Here is a 20042-nt window from a genome sequence, read left to right as displayed (position 1 = left end):
ACCATGAAAATAAATAATCCTTGACTTCAGGCACAACATGAGCAAAACCAAATACAGCCTTAACTTCAGGCAAAAACAAAATAAGTACCTGCTCGTCTGAGCAACTAACTAAACAGAACTGATAACTTAACTATACGTGTGGCTTACTATCAGCTCCATGCTTTTGTTTTCCTGGCAGATGCCAGTCAGAGGTGTGTCAAAAAATTATTCCCTTCTTCCTGTTGCTACGGCATGCACACTCAGTTCTGCTGAGTGCATATGGGTGGTTCAGGAAGAATAGCAGTCAGGCAGACAGGTAATGACTATGTATAGGCCCATCCACCAAAAACACTTATCATCACTGCAACCCTCATGTGCTTGTCTTTCACTATCTAACTTTATGTACATGGAACTTGTGCTTTATGGTCAATCCCATGATACCTCAAGCACAGAATCGCATGCTAGAGCCATTACCATCTCTGCGTTCTGGCAGGTCACTTTAATTATCCCTTTATCTAAATACTCCTACATAAGGTAAGAGACTCTAAATATAATGATCTTCAGTCAATATAACTGTGTGTCAGGAGCTGCATAATCATCAGCCTTAGGATCTTGTGCGGAGCAGCTTATACAATGTTATCATATGGGAAGTTCCGTTCCATTGAGCCGTCAAGTGAACCAAGAGTCGCTTTGACTCATGGAATCGCGATGACTGAACTCAATATAAGGATCCCATGAATTTTTAATTGTCAAATAGAAAGCAATAACCTAAATGATGAAATACCAATAAAATTATATTTATTGGGGGAATAGTTACATAATGAAAGAAGAAAAATCACTGGAGGGTCTCCTTCAGAAGATGACACAATTGGATAAACTATGGGGGCTTCCTAATACTGCCTCCTTAGTGTCCCCACACACAGTATTCTGCTTTCCTATTGGCCCCTCACCGTGACCCTCTTAGGGTGCATTCACACTACGGAACGCCAGCGTGTATCAGAGCCGTACACGCCGGCGTTACAGCAGGGCTGCCGGACACTTCCCATTCATTTCTATGGGAGCCGGCATGCGAGCGCTCCCCATAGAAATGAATGGACAGACACTTCCCATTCATTTCTATGGGAGCCGGCATGCGAGCGCTCCCCATAGAAATGGACTGCTTTTTTCCATTCATTTCTATGGGGAGCGCTCGCATGCCAGCTCCCATAGAAATGAATGGGAAGTGTTCGGCAGCCCTGCTGTAACGCCGGCGTGTACGGCTCTGATACACGCTGGCGTTCCGTAGTGTGAATGCACCCTTAGAGTGACTGACTAGTCGCAATGTGTTCAGTGTGGAGCCACATGCCATAGTTTGGGTTGGTTGGGCCCCTGGACACAATATGAATGTAAAAGGAGTCCAATAACAAAGCAATATGCAGTAACAATTTGTTCTCTAATGAGATGGGAACTTAGTGGAATATTGTAGGGTTGTATTATAGTAAGTCAGCTGCTCCTCTCATGGACTCAGCGAATGTTCTGTGCTCTATATCTTATATCCATTTATAGTTTATATTTTATTACTGACTTTGTATTGCTTAATACATTCAGGAACACTTTGTGCGATGTAACACAATTGCCGCTGAATTAGAATTAGCGTTGTATCCTTTACAATGGTAACTTTCCAGTATTCATTTGCAAACTTTTCTGATGTCAGTTTTCATCCCCTTAGTAACTAGAGAGCAATGTTAACAAAAGCATTATAAAGGAAATTGAATTACATCTTTCATATGGGGACGAGCTCCATGATCATCGCTGTCGTGTTTGTTTACACTGAGCTCATTTTCTCCTTTCCAACATTCCAAATAATTTCCTGGCATCCCATTAATACAAGAATGCACTCGAGTCTTTCCTTTTCCATAATTCCTTATATGTATCTACAAAGCTTTAGATTTAGAACGAAATTTGGCAATTTACTCTTAAACCATGTTATAGGGCATTCATCAAAACCATATAAAAAATTTAGCAGGAAAGAATTCCTATATAATTTTTACAATGCAAGTTTACACATTTAGGTAACAATGGATTAACCCTTTTACGTTGCGCATTTATTTTACTGTTATTTTTTTGTTTTGTTTTATTCTATAACAGAACTCTCTTCTATGTTCCGTTCTATATCACATTAATATAGATAAATGTAGCTTATTGGGTATGGGTATGTGTATGAGATGGACTAAATATTGAAGGTGCTAAAGAGGTTATCCCAGGACATTTCTTTAGTACCTGTCCAAAATATAGGTGTTAAATGTGCAACTGGACGGGGGTCTGACTACTAGGGTCACGTGACGCTTGGAGACCTGAAAGTGTCCAAGACCATGTCTGCTTCAAAAGTGCTTACCTGTGGAAACCATAGACTATAATGGGGTCTGCTGGGTATGTGACTATACTTTCATGTACATGGGGTATATATATATATATATATATATATATATATATATATATATATATATATATATATATATATATATATATTTATTTCACATAATCTTCCCAGCTGTTTCTTGGTTATATCCACCTATAGGAAACCTGTGGCTACTATTACAGCGCGCACATGGATTACTAGCCAGCTTACCTAGATAGGTGAATGGCAAATTACATGACAGTGGATATTTCATTTTCGAGATGGATAAGCGTTGTTCTTGACATATCTTTGGCATTTTCATAGAGATGAATGGAGCAGCACTAGAGATCCCCATTCACATGATTGGTGGGGTTCCCAGTGGTTGGTCCCCCACCAGTCCAATAGATACTGTCTATCCTGAGGATTGGTTAGTGTTATTCAGTTCAGAAAAAAGATGGAGACCAATTTACAAGGTGCAAATATATGAATGGATAATGTATCTTTCCAATGATCAGTTTATATATAGACCTGTAACCATGACAAGGTTATAACCTCCACATCTAGAGGAGAGAAGATTTTAGGTTCACATCTGTGCTGGGCTCCTAGTCATTCGAATCGGCCGGTGGACTCAAATGACAGAGTCGGACCACTAAAATAGGGGTACCTGTAGACGCCATTGACTATAATTAGAGATGAGCGAACACTAAAATGTTCGAGGTTCGAAATTCGATTCGAACAGCCGCTCACTGTTCGAGTGTTCGAATGGGTTTCGAACCCCATTATAGTCTATGGGGAACATAAACTCGTTAAGGGGGAAACCCAAATTCGTGTCTGGAGGGTCACCAAGTCCACTATGACACCCCAGGAAATGATACCAACACCCTGGAATGACACTGGGACAGCAGGGGAAGCATGTCTGGGGGCATAAAAGTCACTTTATTTCATGGAAATCCCTGTCAGTTTGCGATTTTCGCAAGCTAACTTTTCCCCATAGAAATGCATTGGCCAGTGCTGATTGGCCAGAGTACGGAACTCGACCAATCAGCGCTGGCTCTGCTGGAGGAGGCGGAGTCTAAGATAGCTCCACACCAGTCTCCATTCAGGTCCGACCTTAGACTCCGCCTCCTCCGGCAGAGCCAGCGCTGATTGGCCGAAGGCTGGCCAATGCATTCCTATGCGAATGCAGACTTAGCAGTGCTGAGTCAGTTTTGCTCAACTACACATCTGATGCACACTCGGCACTGCTACATCAGATGTAGCAATCTGATGTAGCAGAGCCGAGGGTGCACTAGAACCCCTGTGCAAACTCAGTTCACGCTAATAGAATGCATTGGCCAGCGCTGATTGGCCAATGCATTCTATTAGCCCGATGAAGTAGAGCTGAATGTGTGTGCTAAGCACACACATTCAGCACTGCTTCATCAAGCCAATACAATGCATTAGCCAGTGCTGATTGGCCAGAGTACGGAATTCGGCCAATCAGCGCTGGCCAATGCATTCTATTAGCCCGATGAAGTAGAGCTGAATGTGTGTGCTAAGCACACACATTCAGCACTGCTTCATCAAGCCAATACAATGCATTAGCCAGTGCTGATTGGCCAGAGTACGGAATTCGGCCAATCAGCGCTGGCTCTGCCGGAGGAGGCGGAGTCTAAGGTCGGACCTGAATGGAGACTGGTGTGGAGCGATCTTAGACTCCGCCTCCTCCAGCAGAGCCAGCGCTGATTGGTCGAGTTCCGTACTCTGGCCAATCAGCGCTGGCCAATGCATTCTATTAGCCCGATGAAGTAGAGCTGAATGTGTGTGCTTAGCACACACATTCAGCTCTACTTCATCAGGCTAATAGAATACATTGGCCAATCAGCGCTGGCCAATGCATTCTATTAGCTTGATGAAGCAGAGTGTGCACAAGGGTTCAAGCGCACCCTCGGCTCTGATGTAGCAGAGCTGAGGGTGCACAAGGGTTCAAGTGCACCCTCGGCTCTCCTACATCAGAGCCGAGGGTGCGCTTGAACCCTTGTGCAGCCTCGGCTCTGCTACATCAGAGCCGAGGGTGCGCTTGAACCCTTGTGCACACTCTGCTTCATCAAGCTAATAGAATGCATTGGCCAGCACTGATTGGCCAGAGTACGGAATTCGGCCAATCAGCGCTGGCCAATGCATCCCTATGGGAAAAAGTTTATCTCACAAAAATCACAATTACACACCCGATAGAGCCCCAAAAAGTTATTTTTAATAACATTCCCCCCTAAATAAAGGTTATCCCTAGCTATCCCTGCCTGTACAGCTATCCCTGTCTCATAGTCACAAAGTTCACATTCTCATATGACCCGGATTTGAAATCCACTATTCGTCTAAAATGGAGGTCACCTGATTTCGGCAGCCAATGACTTTTTCCAATTTTTTTCAATGCCCCCAGTGTCGTAGTTCCTGTCCCACCTCCCCTGCGCTGTTATTGGTGCAAAAAAGGCGCCAGGGAAGGTGGGAGGGGAATCGAATTTTGGCGCACTTTACCACGTGGTGTTCGATTCGATTCGAACATGGCGAACACCCTGATATCCGATCGAACATGTGTTCGATAGAACACTGTTCGCTCATCTCTAACTATAATGGAGTCTGTCGAATGTTCGCCATTTTTATAGTGAAAGTAGCAGAGAGAAAAATTCCCCATTAAGTGGAATCTGCAGAGTAGTCTCCCATAGAAACTCCACTGCAGATATGAAGCCAGCCTGAATGGAATGGTGGACAGAGCGACAAACTGTTGAATGTGTTTGGTGGCCTCCAACTCGATAGAGGTCTATGGAGATAAGGAACAGGCTTCTTCCCTCTCTTTATTCACAACACATGGATCATCTTGTCAGAAGTGATATCTGATGGCTATATATTGCATATGGCCAGCCTATACATCACATTTAGTTTGCAGTCTGTTGTAACACTCTCCATTCTAGTTCGGTATAAAAGGTACAGACTGCCGCAGGATTTTGACAAATCACTGGGTAATCCATAAAGCATTAAGTACATGGAAAGAACATAAAACTGCTTGTGAGCATTGAAAGGCCTCACTGAGTAATAGTAGACTGATGGCTGATCTGCCTAGGTGCTGTGCATGCTGAGAAATTCTGTAGTGGTGACATCAGAAGGAGCTAACTGAATGTACTATAGAACGTCGAGTGTCCCATGTTCCGAACAGTCTATGGACTATGGCAGTACAATAATACAGACCACTAAAGGGTGCCATAATGTGCCTTGCTGTGTCTATTTAGGATCTGCAGGGAATTGCTTATTTCTTCTGTCTGGACCAATTCACAAAGATGTTTTGTATGGTGTAATTTCTTGGTTTTATCTTGAGTAATGTACAAGGATGTTTTGTTATGTGTTCCAAATATTGTATTAGCATACTTTCCAAGATAATCTTTGGTAATCCTTTTCTTTAGGTCACATTTTACGGATTTGTGTAAAAGTTGTATAAGTACTTACCAAAGTAAGCCACACTTTGTGATTATACATGAAGCGAGACCTACAGCAGGAGAAGCGGAGTGTCCTTTTTAGCTGTAGGAGGACGAGTCTCGGCATTAATGCTGTAGTTGCAGATTTACAGTAAAGTTACTGCTCTGACTCTACAGGATCTCTTCTGAAGGACACGGAAAACATCAGTTCTGCCTTGTTTGGCAGTTTATCCGCCAAGAATGTCTTATGTTCATTGGATTGAAGGAGAGATTTCACAATTACCTGGTTTAGATAGTTGGACAGACAACCTTCAGTCTTAAGAATGCTTAAAGGGTTTGTCCACTTTCAGACTAATATTGAGAGACCAATGTTATTGTACAATTTTCCAATATACTTTATGTATCAATTCCTCACGGTTTTCTAGATCTCTGCTTGCTGCCATTCGGCCCATGGACACGTGATATACCGTCTTTGGTCATGTGATATACGGTCTTCAGTCATGTGATATACGGTCTTCGGTCATGGGATATATGGTCTTTGGTCATGTGATATACAGTCTTTGGTCATGTGATTAGCATCAAATGTAAAAAGGCTTATATCTTTGGAATGGATGAACAGATTTGGACAAATGGAACACAAAAGATGATCTATGTCATTAAGATTTTTAGATCTGGTGAACACACAATATAATTCTTAATTTTATTTGCTTTTAGATAAAACAATTCAACTTATATTTTTCTTCTCACTTGGCTTTCTTTTACCTTGAATCCAGGTGTGTACACAGTAGTTTGTATTCTGTATTTTAGTTGTCTCATTTCCCTGGGACTCCAGGGAAATGGTGCGGCAGCAGGACTGAATCGAGACAAAAAGTAGTAAATCTCATCTTATGACAGCTGTTGCCTTTATGTTGAAGATAAAACCATACAATAAGAAGAAGAGATTCAAGGAGAGTTTTACCGTGTTTTTGTTTTCGAAAGACCCACTTTACATTGGGTTTTTGCCTTTTCTGTTCAGCATGTACATTGAGAATGCTGTCCATAGCCTTCCATTGCCCAACAGAAGTAGATTTGGGCCCCACATGGTATATGACACCCTTTGTTTGGCTCCCCCACACCAATATATGACCTCCTTTTTCTGGACCCCACTCAATATTCACAGTCAATATACACAGTGTGACCACCTGTCAAAATCCAGAATAACCTCCTTTCACAGAGAGGACCGCTGCGAGACGTACAGGAAGAGAGGGGATGCTGTGATGATGTCACTGGATGTTGAGCCATGCCAACTCCAGTGCCGTGTCCAGCTGCGCTAGGTTACGCGGTTGAGCATCCATGGCACGAACAACCCGATTGAGGTGGTCCCACAGATTCTCGATTGGGTTCAAGTTCGCATTGTCCTGCTGGTAGATGCCAGGAAAAACAATTTGCATGTAGGGGTGAACATGGTCCGCAAGGATAGATGCATACTTGTGTTGATCCATCGTGCCTTCCACAATGATGAGTGCACCCCGATGGCTGATGACATGTGCCTTCTGCGATTGCTTATTTTCTGGCCCTTTTTTTTTTCCCCCACTTAAAGTTAATTTCTAATGTTAGTCCATGTGTTTTATTACAGTTTAAGAATTACTTCATACAAACTATCCATATATTCTTCTTATGATGGATGAGAATTTTTTGTAGCGGAAACCCTATTTTGCCTGATGAAAGTAAAAATTCACTGTAGAACTGAGGTCTTAAAAGATTCCACTTAAGATAAGTGAAAAATGCTAAATATTTGTATCTTATCTCAAGAGGTTTACATCAGCTTCTTTTTTATCCTTTTTCTTAAAAAGCAGCTGTTTTATTGTCAGACACACTGGAAAAAAATCAGCTCCAAACTAACATTTACCTTCAGAACATGGACTGTCACTTGTCAGAACTTACTGGGGTCTGAATTTATTTGTGTTGCTATAGAGGTTGGGGGTTGACTTCAGAATCAAGGGGCAAATGAAGGGGCAAATTCTGGAGTATCCAGGTGAAGTCATCATGGCTGGAAAAGCAAGTGACTACATTCAGAGAAAACGTCCTCATTGAGTCATTGGATTTGGAGAGGCGCTGTCACCTGTCCTGACATGTCTGCTTTCATACATACGTGTATTGCACAAAGTGTCTTCATGGACTTCAGGCCTAGCTGACAACTGGCTGGGAAGGGTCGCAACTCGGGAGCAAGTCTGTAGAGCAGCTGAACAGCTTTGGTCTACTTAAAGGGAATGTCGCCTTTTTTTATTTATTAAGACCAGATAGCAGAATGTATCGCCTTTTTTTTATTTACAGTTTTATTTGGTGCTATCTTCTATTGTAATTCTATCTGCGATGTGAATGAAGTAACTGTCAACAATATCCGAACTCTGCAAAGCCCCTTTAAGACCTGAGGAACAAAAAAAAGAAAGACATTTGTAGATTAAAGTCTTATAGGAGGGAGTTTCATCAGTATAAAGATATGGTATATATAAATTACTGTAAAGAACGTATTGCCAATAGCGAGGATTACCCGAGATTGCGCTCATTTCCCAGTCTTGTAACAGTGAAAGCTGTCATTTGCTCCACTTTTCCTTTGCATTAGTCTTTACACATCGCTGCTTGTTTTCGAAGGTAGTTGTTAGCGTATGTGGCGGTATATTGTGTCTCCTGGGTTATTTTCTAAAATGGCTCCATTTTATATAGCTATCAATGTTTGTGTATTTTTTGTATAGCTTTCTATTTCCGAGGCTGTATGACACAGGGTGGTCAGTTTACCGTGAGCGGCAGTATACAACACATGCCGACTTCTCTGACACTCGGACTTTCTTCAGACATACCAAGCATATGCAGGTGGTTAGTCAGTCAGATATGTCTGCCGGGTAATGTACTGGAAGTGACGCTGGGTTTTGCTTCCTGAAACCTAGTACTTAAATAAAACTTCTGGTTGTGTCCTATAAGCCGGGCCTGAACACCATTAATATAAATGAGTGCATTGCATTGTAGTGGAATGTATTCTCCCATTCTGTAATGGAATAGTTCTCCCTCCTCCTCTCACTATGTTATAGAATATGTCTCCTTCTGCTATATCTGTATGTGTAAGTGTCCATATGCCTTTGGATTGTTTCTTAGGTGCATTGTTTGGTGTTTTTTTTAGGTAGTTCAATAGTTTTATATAAGAATGCATGATAAATGATGAGCTTTTCAAAACAATATGTTCAGCCAAACCAATGTAATTGTGGCACACCATAATCGGTAGATTCCCATGTTGCCCAGCATATTAATCTTCAGTAGGCAATGGGTTCACAACATGCTTGCCAAGTCTTCTGGAATCTACAAGTCTCCCAAAAAGGGGGAGACTTTCCAGAATCCTGGAAGAGTGCATGAGTCTTCCAGGCCGATTGTAATGATCCTACATCCCCCAGGATCTCTGCCAATTTAATGATTGTTACGTGTAGATCACATTACGCAAAAGGGGTATGCCTGGCCTATCACAAAAAGAGGCTTGACTTGAAACAAGTGGGAGTGCCATTTTCCAAAAAGGGGTGTGATCTGTCCTAAAGAGGCAGGGCCAACTGTGAAAATTTTCATACTGCTGAAAATGCGCCTTTTTTCTGGAGTTTACCAGAAAATGTTAGCACAAGCACAGTTTAGAGAATTGTGCTTGTATAGTTTCATGTAGTTTATATCGCAGAGCTGCGGCATAATGCATGGCAGGGAGACAGGGCATCTGCCTGAGACACTTGGGCTAGGACTATACAGCGACACTTGCTGTGACTCCCTTTGAGCGACCAAAGATCACCAGGTCGCTATGTGACTCCTTCCCGAATGTAATTGAATGGAGTTGCATTGTGACCCTGACCCCTTCCAGTCTGAGCAGTGTTTTGTTTGATCTTTTTTAAGACTAGAAGTCGCGGTCATGGCACCTTTGGGTTTGCAATACCACTCCACTCATTAAAATTAGTGAAGGAATCGCAAGACAACCTGGGGATCTTTGGTCGCACAATGGGAGTCTTGGCCAAAGTTGCTTATGCAGAAGGCGGACTTCAGACTACCTTTGACGTATATAGTAAAGCTAAGCTGACGTTTCTGATCGTTGTTGTGTCTTGTAAACTTGAGTCTTGTAGAATTACTGCCAGTCGGCCATTTTAATGTCCTTGCAGGTAGTCGATGCTGATAGTTGGCAGGAGAAATGTTTTAATTGCTCGGAGACTATTGTATTCTACAACCACCCCTTGTATATGACATGGCTGAGTTATAGCAAATTGTTTTCTGTGCTAGAAGGCAAAAATGTAATATCTTAAGGATGATCTAGAATAATAATAAGGTCTGCAGATTGTACTGCTACTTACTGCTGGATGGATAGGGAGGCATTGACATATTGCCTTTTCATTAAGTACAATAATGCTTTAGTATCTTTTAATACATTTTTGCTTAGGGAATACTTATTATAACCCAGCATTTAACCCCATGCTGACTGCTCAGCAGGTATGTGTGCCGTGCCAGAATTCACACAGCCCAGAAAGAGATGCAGGCTTCCAACCATGAGGCCAGAAATCTATTCACTATGTACCCTTGAAAAATGGTAACTTGTGGACCCAAGCCCCATGTCTTTCAGAATTGCATAAATTACATTCCCATAATATAATCTATAGTATAGTTCTTTCCCAGTGATTCTAATAATACACATACTGAGCTGCAGCCAATATGAAATTGCTATTGCCCTATGAATTAGTCAGCAGGGGATGTCACGTCCCTTTTTGTGTCCAGCTGTCTCTGAAAGCAATAAAGAGCACCGCTCTAGAGATACTTTTCCTTCCACCACCCACAAGGAGCGCTCCTTACATACAGGTCCATACAGTTAATATTATTTTGATTTGACAAATTTTAAAATCTGTATACTATGAGCTCCCTCTGGTGGTAGCTCCTGGCAGAATTTAACCGGATGTTTGTAATGTAAACTAACGTAAAAAAAATGAATTTGCACATAATTGTGAACCTATTTAGGGAGAAAAAAAAATACATTTAGTCACTACCCTAAAACACTGCAGATAATAGCAAAAATGCTACAATTTGTAATACATTTTTCTAGGTCGCCATTTTTTAAACTGATCAATAGACTAAGCTTTGCAAATTCTGTAGGACTTTTGCAGCATTCACCTCACTTTTGTCTCAAAGACAAAACAGACAGTATAACAATATATGTTCACACCTCTACAGATAAACCCCAATAGTGACCCATCATTAGATCCACTACTGATAGATGATGTCATAGCTTATCTACTCCCCTTCTGTATACATAGCATGTCTAGAAAACTCTCCCACAGGCCTCAATGGGCCGGCTCCAGACTATTGCTACCTATGATCTTGACTATGTTGTAAAGCATATCACTAAATGCTGAGGAAGAGCAGAGGAGAAGCTCAGACAAGATGACAACTCCCATAATAATGTACACAAAATAGAATTAAAAAAAATCTACAAACAGAAGATAAAAACAGATCAGAAAAAAAGTCGTATTTCACTATCTGGCAATAAGAGTATGTTCACACGGAGTTTGTTGCAGGCTGATTTTGACACGGAATCCGCCTCAAAATTCATCTGAAAAAACACCTCCCATTCATTTCAATGGGAGGAGTCACTTGCAGTTTTTTTCCACTAGCGATTTTTTTTTTCCTTTTTTTTCAGCTAGTGAGAAAAAAAAGCAACATGACCTATCTTCATGTGGATTCTGCGGCTCGAGACTTCATCCGGGCCTAATCAAGAGTAGGAAGCCGCGGCGGAACACTGATGCTTTGCATTGGCATCCCATTGCGGCTAGCCTCCACAAAAGACGGCTTCAGAAAGTGAAGATCTTCACTTTCCACTGTGTAAATTGGGCCTAATAGAGAAATTAGGGATACATTTGTTTGTTTGAAGGGGTATTCCCATCTCCAGCTTAAACATGAACGTGTTTATCCAAGACATTGCATTATCTAGCTTGCTCTCTTTATCTGGCTCTAGTGGTTGGACTAATATCTCTGGTTTCGGCCACCTATGTTATTTTGTCTACCTCTCTCTGCAAAGTGATTTCCGCTGCTGAGCCCTAATAAGGATTATAACCATTCCTTGATCAGCGCCTGTTATCTCTGTATGTAAATACAATTTACAACAAGCATACTGCTGGACTGAGCTGCATTTTAGGAAGTGGAGGGGAGAGGAGACATGACAGCAGGAGAAACCCTAAGATGGGAAAAAAAAAAAAACTTCAACAAGGATGTACAGTGATCAGTGTTTTGGATACTCTGCGGTATCACTCGCAAAATTGTGCACTCTATTAACAAGCTACTTTTAAACCTCTTTGCGTGCTAACTTACCATTATATGTTTTTTTTCCGATTTTCTGAAATACTTTGTTTTCTAGTACTGTGTTCTCCGATAACCATGCAGTTATCAGTCAGATTCAGTCTACTTTATGCCCAAGTATTCTATTTTCTACAGCGTTCGCTGGACCTGAAAATTAAATTTGATTGTGACTATAAATCCAAGAAAGAAAAAAGTAAAAACAGTACATGAAGTACTATAAAATAAAACATTCTTCTTCTTTACACAGGGGAATAAAAGAAAAAGACGAGTAAACAATACGTAGACCATAAAAAAAAAATAAAAAAATGGAGAGCGAAAATGACTATATGAGATTCCACTTAAAGGGGTTGTAAAGTTAACATGCTAGCCTTAATAGAGGCTATTAATTTTAGATCATTGGAGGCCCAACCGCTGGCACCCCACAGATCAGTTGTTTATACAGGACTGTAGCTAGCATGACCTAGCATTGTTTAGCTACTCGGAGCTGTAGTGTTCAAGTATATAGGACATCACTGAAGGACATATACATATACAGGACATCGCTGAAGGACATATACATATACAGGACATCACTGGAGGACATATACAGGACATCACTGAAGGACATATACATATATAGGACATCACTGAGGGACATATACATATACAGGACATCATTGAAGGACATATACATATACAGGACATCACTGAAGAACATATACAGGACATCACTGAAGGACATATACATATACAGGACATCACTGGAGGACATATACATATACAGGACATCACTGAGGGACATATACATATACAGGGCATCACTGAAGGACATATACATATACAGGACATCACTGAAGGACATATACATATACAGGACATCACTGGAGGATATATACATATACAGGACATCACTGTGGGACATCTACATATACAGGACATCACTGTGGGACATATACAGGACATCACTGGAGGACATATACATATACAGGACATCACTGTGGGACATCTACATATACAAGACATCACTGTGGGACATATACAGGACATCACTGGAGGACATATACATATACAGGACATCACTGAGGGACATATACATATACAGGACATCACTGAGGGACATATACATATACAGGACATCACTGAGGGACATATACATATACAGGACATCACTGTGGGACATATACATAAACAGGACATCACTGAAGGACATATACATATACAGGACATCACTGAAGGACATATACATATACAGGACATCACTGGAGGACATATACATATACAGGACATCACTGAAGGACATATACATATACAGGACATCACTGAAGGACATATACATATACAGGACATCACTGGAGGACATATACATATACAGGACATCACTGAAGGACATATACATATACAGGACATCACTGAGGGACATATACATATACAGGACATCACTGAAGGACATATACGGGACATCACTGTGGGACATATACATATACGGGACATGACTGTGGCACATATACATATACAGGACATCACTGAAGGACATATACATATACAGGACATCACTGAAGGACATATACAGGACATCACTTCATAATTGTCTCTCTAAGAGAAATGGCAAGCGAGCTTTTCAATCACACAATGTTGGGAATCACAGTCATATAAAACAGCTGATCTGTAGGTGTCCCAATAGTCAGACCCACGTCAATCTTAATCAATACCCTATCCTATGGATTGGCCATCCAGTGGCGGATCCAGGGTTTGCGGGGCCCTGGGCAATTGACTTTGGCGGGGCCCTACGCGCAGCGCGCCGCAGCAAATTAGGCCCCGCCCAGTTTTATGTTGACTCCACCCATTCTCATTCATTTTTCATGTGATTCCACACAGTATAATCCTCCTACAGTCACCCGTAAATTATATGTCCCCCCTCCATCTCTCCCCATTTTCATATACACCCTTCATCTACCCCTAGTTTCATGTCCCCCCTCTATCTCTGTCCCCAGTTTCATGCCATTCTCCCCCTTTATCTGCCCACAGTTTCATGTCCCCCCTGTCTCTGCCCCAGTGTCATGCCGTTCTCCCCCCTTCATCTGCCCCAATGTCATGCCATTCTCCCCCCCTTCATCTACCCCAGTGTCATGGCATCCCCCCCTTCATCTGCCCCAGTGTCATGCCATTCTCCCCCCTTCATCTGCCCCAGTGTCATGCCGTTCTCCCCCCTTCATCTGCCTCAGTGTCATGCCGTTCTCCCCCCTCCATCTGCCCCAGTGTCATGCCGTTCTCGCCCCTTCATCTGCCCCAGTGTCATGCTGTTCTCCCCCCTCCATCCACCCCAGTGTCATGCTATTCTCCCCCTCCATCTGCCCCAGTGTCATGCTGTCCCCCCCTACATCTGCCCCAGTGTCATGCCGTTCTCCCCCCTCCATCTGCCCCAGTGTCATGCTGTTCTCCCCCTCCATCTGCCCCAGTGTCATGCCGTTCTCCCCCCTCCATCCACCCCAGTGTCATGCTGTCCCCCCCTCCATCTGCCCCAGTGTCATGCCGTTCTCCCCCCTCCATCTGCCCCAGTGTCATGCTGCCCCCCCCCCTCCATCTGCCCCAGTGTCATGCCGTTCTCTCCCCTTCATCTGCCCCAGTGTCATGCCGTTCTCCCCCCCTCCATCTGCCCCAGTGTCATGCCGTTCTCCCCCCCTCCATCTTCCCCAGTGTCATGCCGTTCTCCCCCCCTCCATCTGCCCCAGTGTCATGCCGTTCTCCCCCCTCCATCTGCCCCAGTGTCATGCTGTTCCCCCCTCCCCTTCATTTGCCCCCCAGTTTCTTTGGGCCCCCTCCATCTTTGTCCCCAGTTTCATGCCGTTCTCTCCCCACCCCCTTCATCTTCCCCAGTGTCATGCCGTTCCCCCTCTCCCCTTCATTTGCCCCCCCCCCCCAGTTTCTTGGGCCCCCTTCATTATGTTCCACCTTAATATTTAATACAAAACAAACACTTACACTCACCTTCTATCACTCACCTTCCATCGTTCCCCCGACGCTCCTCTCTCTCACTCCAGTCACATACGCGATGCAGGAGCTGTGACCTCAGCTCCTGCTTAGCTGCAGCCCGGCTTGCGTGTGTAAGCGTGATGTGATGACGTCATCGCGCCTACACACGCAAGCCGGGCCGGAGCTTTAAAGCAGGAGCTGAGCTCACAGCTCCTGCTTTAATCGCGTATGTATTCAGCTCATCGGCGGACGGACGCCGATGAGCTGAAATTGTGACAGGCAAGTGCTGGGGGGCCCCCAGAGGCTCTGTGGGCCCCAGCACTTGCCCGACTATGCCGAGGCTGACCGGGACCATTTTATTAGGGCCGAGCCGCGGGGCCCCGCTAAGCACGGGGCCCCGGGCGGTTGCCCGGCTCGCCCGGCCCTGGATCCGCCCCTGTGGCCATCGATTTTATAAAAGTGGATATAAGTAGCTCCTACACTTTCAATAGCTTTCAGCCAACAGCTGTTTCCAACTCCATTCCCATATAGATGTTTTGGTCAAGCATGCATGTATTGTTAATGAGGCGAAGGGAATACGCTACTGCCAGACAACTCTGACGTTGGCTTGTCTCACATAATAATAGAAGTATTGGGCATTGAAATTCAGCGTGCGGAGAGAGCTGGAAGACCCTCACACAGGCCATTTATTGGTTTATATAATTTGGAGCAGAGTATATCCTGGTAGGACTCCTAGCAGCGACCCTAAGAGTCCTGATTACCCCTCTCGCATGTTGAATGATCGACAGACTTCTCTGTACACACACAAACACAGGGAACAACTGTCAATCACAGTGTGTGGGGTGGGGGTAATGAGGGTCTCTCCCTCTATCCCCCTCTCAGCAGCAGGCAAGGTGATGAGGTAAACAAACTAGAAGCTTTTTGACTCCAGGCCTCTGTGGGAGCCTTCACACGGAGTAAATGCGTGTGTATTTTTGCAAAATACACGTGTAAAAATAAGACTTCCATTGACTTCAATGATATTTTTTTCACGTGTAAAAATACGCCTGTAAAAATACGCCTGTAAAATGTCATTGAAGTCAATGGGAGTCTTATTTTTACACGTGTATTTTTACATGTGTATTTTGCAAAAATACATGTGCGTTTACTCCGTGTGAAGGCTATATTCACTCGACAGCCAATTTTTGGCGGTGTGTTTCACAGATCCATGGGATTCGTTTTTGTTGTCATGGTTTTGTTTTTTTTGTTTTTTATGGACTGCTTGACCTCAAAGAGTATATTGTGTCAGGGAAAACAGACCTAAGAATCTGATCTGTGAAAATACCTATTTCTCCAAGCAGCCCAGAGTGGAGCCCTATGGTAGTTATTGCTGGTAGTGCTAAGGTGGTCTTTGTCTGTAGAGGGGTGTCAAACTCAAATAAAAAAGAAAACCTAGGCTGATAATACTGAAGACCATTTCCAAGTCCTCTAGTTATAGCCACGGCAGCCCATCCCCTACTGCTGGTGGTCCCTGATGCCATCACCTGTTGATGTTCCTTCTTTGGTCAGACGACCACTGCTGTCAATCCCTGGCCTCAGTATTGATTTTGTACATAAGAGACCATTAATGACAGGCTTCAGTAGCCAAGTGTCGGTATAGAGTCAGTGACTAGAATGTCACTAGGGACCGGCATCAGCCGGAGACGGGCTGGAACCAAAGGACCTGTCTAAGGTGAGTTAACTGTATTTAATTTAAAAATAATCTATAAATTGTATTTTTTTTTATTTTTTAATCTATTTAATACATTATTTGTTTGCTGTTTATATACAGATGCACATAAAATCTAGTCTAATATGTAATATAGTTTTATGTTTTTATATTGTCTTCTCTAGCCTGGTTATAGAACGGACTGAGTACATAGTGTAGGTTTACTTTTGATAAAACCATATGCCCTTTTCTCTGTCTGGAGGGTTTTGTAAGTGTCTTGATGCTGCACTTCCTCTTCTGAGTCATAGAACAGACTTTTATTGGGGGGAGGTGGGTAATTCGACCTTGTTACCAGCGAGCCAAATGCATTTCTTCTTCTGGCTTACACAAAGCATGCTAGTTATGCATTTGGCCATAGTTTGCAGCCTTAATCTGAGCAGCTGCTCCCTGACAGTTCGTGTGGACAAGTGCAGCATGCTGTCATTCAGGAGGGCTCACACTCCACGACCTGCTCATCCTGGACTGTAGGAAGATATGACTCTTCAGTGGAAGGTGCACTGACAGGTAAGACTCCATCGGATACAATCTGCTTTGGGTTAAGGATTTCCTTACGTTGATTCTTGTACTCTTTCTTGTCTTTTACAAGTCTGTCTTTGTGGTCTCCTGATGTCTATTATGTATTTGGTGTTTTCTTTACATCGAGACCTCCGACAACCCCTCTAAGTAGACTATGTATCTAGGATCTACACAATGCCTACTCCGTATAGCGGGACTCAGTCTACATCTCATTTGTTAGATCATAAAAGTCCATGTTTGTAGAGGAAACGTTCTCAATACCCAGCAGGGACTGGCATGTTACTGAAGTTAATGCCAAGGAAAGCAGACTTTTAGCCAAGTTTTTCTTTTTTGGTCTAAAAGTAATAAAGCAAGTAACCCTCAGATGTCGTGCCATTCTAACATTGTTACAAAGTTCCAGTTTTATTAGGATTTACTATTTATTACATATCATGTGGCTTCTATAGAAAAAGATTGTCGAGACTTTGTTCTTATTTTTAATCGGAATTGGTTAAAAGTGACATAATAGGTGTTGAAAGTCTTTACGTGTGACATAGTCCTACGTTTTATGGATGCTTTACTAGGTTTACATGTGTTTCGCAGATTCTGTCAATATCACAGCACGCCGCGCTAGTCTGACCAACTCCCCAAGTGACCCAGTTAGGGCTAGTCAGCGTCGCTGGTGCCCATCATATGATGGAGATGGCAATGCCTGGTTTTTGGGGGAGGTTTTGGATTGTTTTGTTTTTCTGTTCCTTTAATGGGACAGAAAAAAGCCAGAAACATGATGGCACCTCACGATAAAAGGAGTGCTTGAATCATCAGCAGGAGACGCGTGTTGCATTTTTACTCATTATGTCCTATATATGTATTTTTATCACATATGATACAAATGACATCACTTAATAGACTGCTATACGTAAGTGGCATTAAAAAAATTCCTATGAAAATTATTATAAAATCCCTAGTTTTTTCCATTTACTGAACTTTCATGTAATGTCCATTTCAGCGATTGATGCGTCCCCCCCCTCCCCCCATGCATCTGTTATTGTCTACGACTCAAGGTGATACTTTACATAAGTGGCTCGCTCCATCCTTCAGTCTTCGGTACAGCCTGTCTGCACACTGTCTATAGAGACAATGCTTGTTATTACTATTATTGTTTATGAAGTGCCAACATTTTCCAAGCGTTCCATCAGTGTTGGCGGCTTGCGGGCTTTTGTAATATATTTGGAATACAGGAAAGATATTCTTGAATTACATGAACATTGTTTTGCACATTTGCTTATTAACCTAATCCAGGTGTCCCCACGGAGTCGGGCAGAATTTAATTTACTCCAGAGAGACTCTCACTGTTCAGTAGATGGATATGGTTATCCTACAGATGTAAATACATTATCATACTAAATAGCATCTGGATAGGTTTGGTATTTACATCAGGAGATATTTTCAGCAATGACACCAAACATACAGTTTGGCATTTAATGTAGTATGAACATAGCCTAAGAGGATACTATGGTGTTTCAATGGCAATTTATTCATTTATAGTATGACCGATCTGTTGGATTGAATAATATTTGTAGCATGTATACATAAAGCAGGTTCAGTTGCATGAACTATAGAATCCATCCAATTACATCTTAGTCAGAAGTATAGGCGATAAGTTAATCCTCTAATAATCCCACCATGGGGAAATTCAGGGTGTTACAGCAGCATGGATAATACAGTAATATATTACAAGAAAGAACACATGCAAGGAGATAGAAAAGAAAGACTCAGGATCATTTAGTTCTCTGTGCAGAGTGATCTCCACTTAGCCTGATGTCGATTATACAGCCTGACCACGGTTGGGAGGAAGGATCTCCAATAGCTCATATACATAAAGCCCTTGCCAATATAGGAAAGGGTTCTTTACAGTACAAGTAGTCAAGCCGTGCTGTGTTTTACCCCAAGAGTCAGCACTAAATGGTTTGGACAAAAAGTGAACACAACAGATGAGTGTATTTTTTTTATTTTTTTTTTATTCTTTTTATTTTTATTTTTTTTTGGGGGGGGGGGTTCAATCTAAGTGAGTGTCAATATACTTGATGAATGGGTATCATGACTGTTCCTGAATGTTTAACCCTTTAGTTGGCCATAATAGTGGATCAGATGACTGACGCAGGAGGCACAGGAGCTGAACCTGCTATGTCACATTTGGGTTCCAACTGTATATCCAGACCGGCCCTGGATCTAACTGCTGAAATGAAAAAAATACTCCAACTCTGGCAGATTATCAGATGCTGTGATCAGTATTAATTGTAGTATCTCGGTGATTTGGAGGGGGAGCCCCTTCTTTCATCCCCACGCCACCCCTGCAGTGAGATTGCAGGTTGCCATAGCAGCCAGGAGGCTTAAAAAAATCCATACAGGCATTAATGTACAATACACTGCATTAGACAAATATTGCAATATCTTCTTGTACAGAAGGTTAAGCAATCTCAGGAACAGTTAAAAAAATAAATAAATAAATAAATAAAAAAAGCCCTTTACCATTAAAAAAAAAAAAAAAATCACATATAATATAAACATGAATACCATTAGATATTGTAGAATGTGTACAATTCTGAACCATCCAGTATACACAGTGCACCAATGAATGGATTGTGGTCACTTTACCCCCCCCTCCCCCCCCAACAAATCAAAAAAAAGTTATTAAAGATGTACAAGC

The 20042-nt window shown here is 42.5% G+C and overlaps 1 protein-coding gene across 7 annotated transcripts in view; it reads left to right on the top strand.

Moving 5' to 3' along the window:
* The window catches only part of PLCE1 (phospholipase C epsilon 1), a 172918-nt gene that overhangs the window by 75583 nt on the left and 77293 nt on the right, over window positions 1-20042 (top strand). The window contains exon 1 of one of the 7 annotated variants that reach the window (XM_075257894.1): window positions 17151-17341. The exons of the other annotated variants lie outside the window; for them this stretch is intronic. The gene's annotated coding sequence lies outside the window, so the exon portion shown is untranslated. Of the gene's footprint in view, window positions 1-17150; window positions 17342-20042 lie in introns of those variants that run through there. 7 annotated transcript variants of the gene reach the window in all.

This window comes from Leptodactylus fuscus, chromosome 10, assembly GCF_031893055.1.
Source record: "Leptodactylus fuscus isolate aLepFus1 chromosome 10, aLepFus1.hap2, whole genome shotgun sequence".
NCBI classification, from domain to species: Eukaryota; Metazoa; Chordata; class Amphibia; order Anura; family Leptodactylidae; genus Leptodactylus; species Leptodactylus fuscus.
This window is presented reverse-complemented; position numbering and strand designations above follow the sequence as displayed.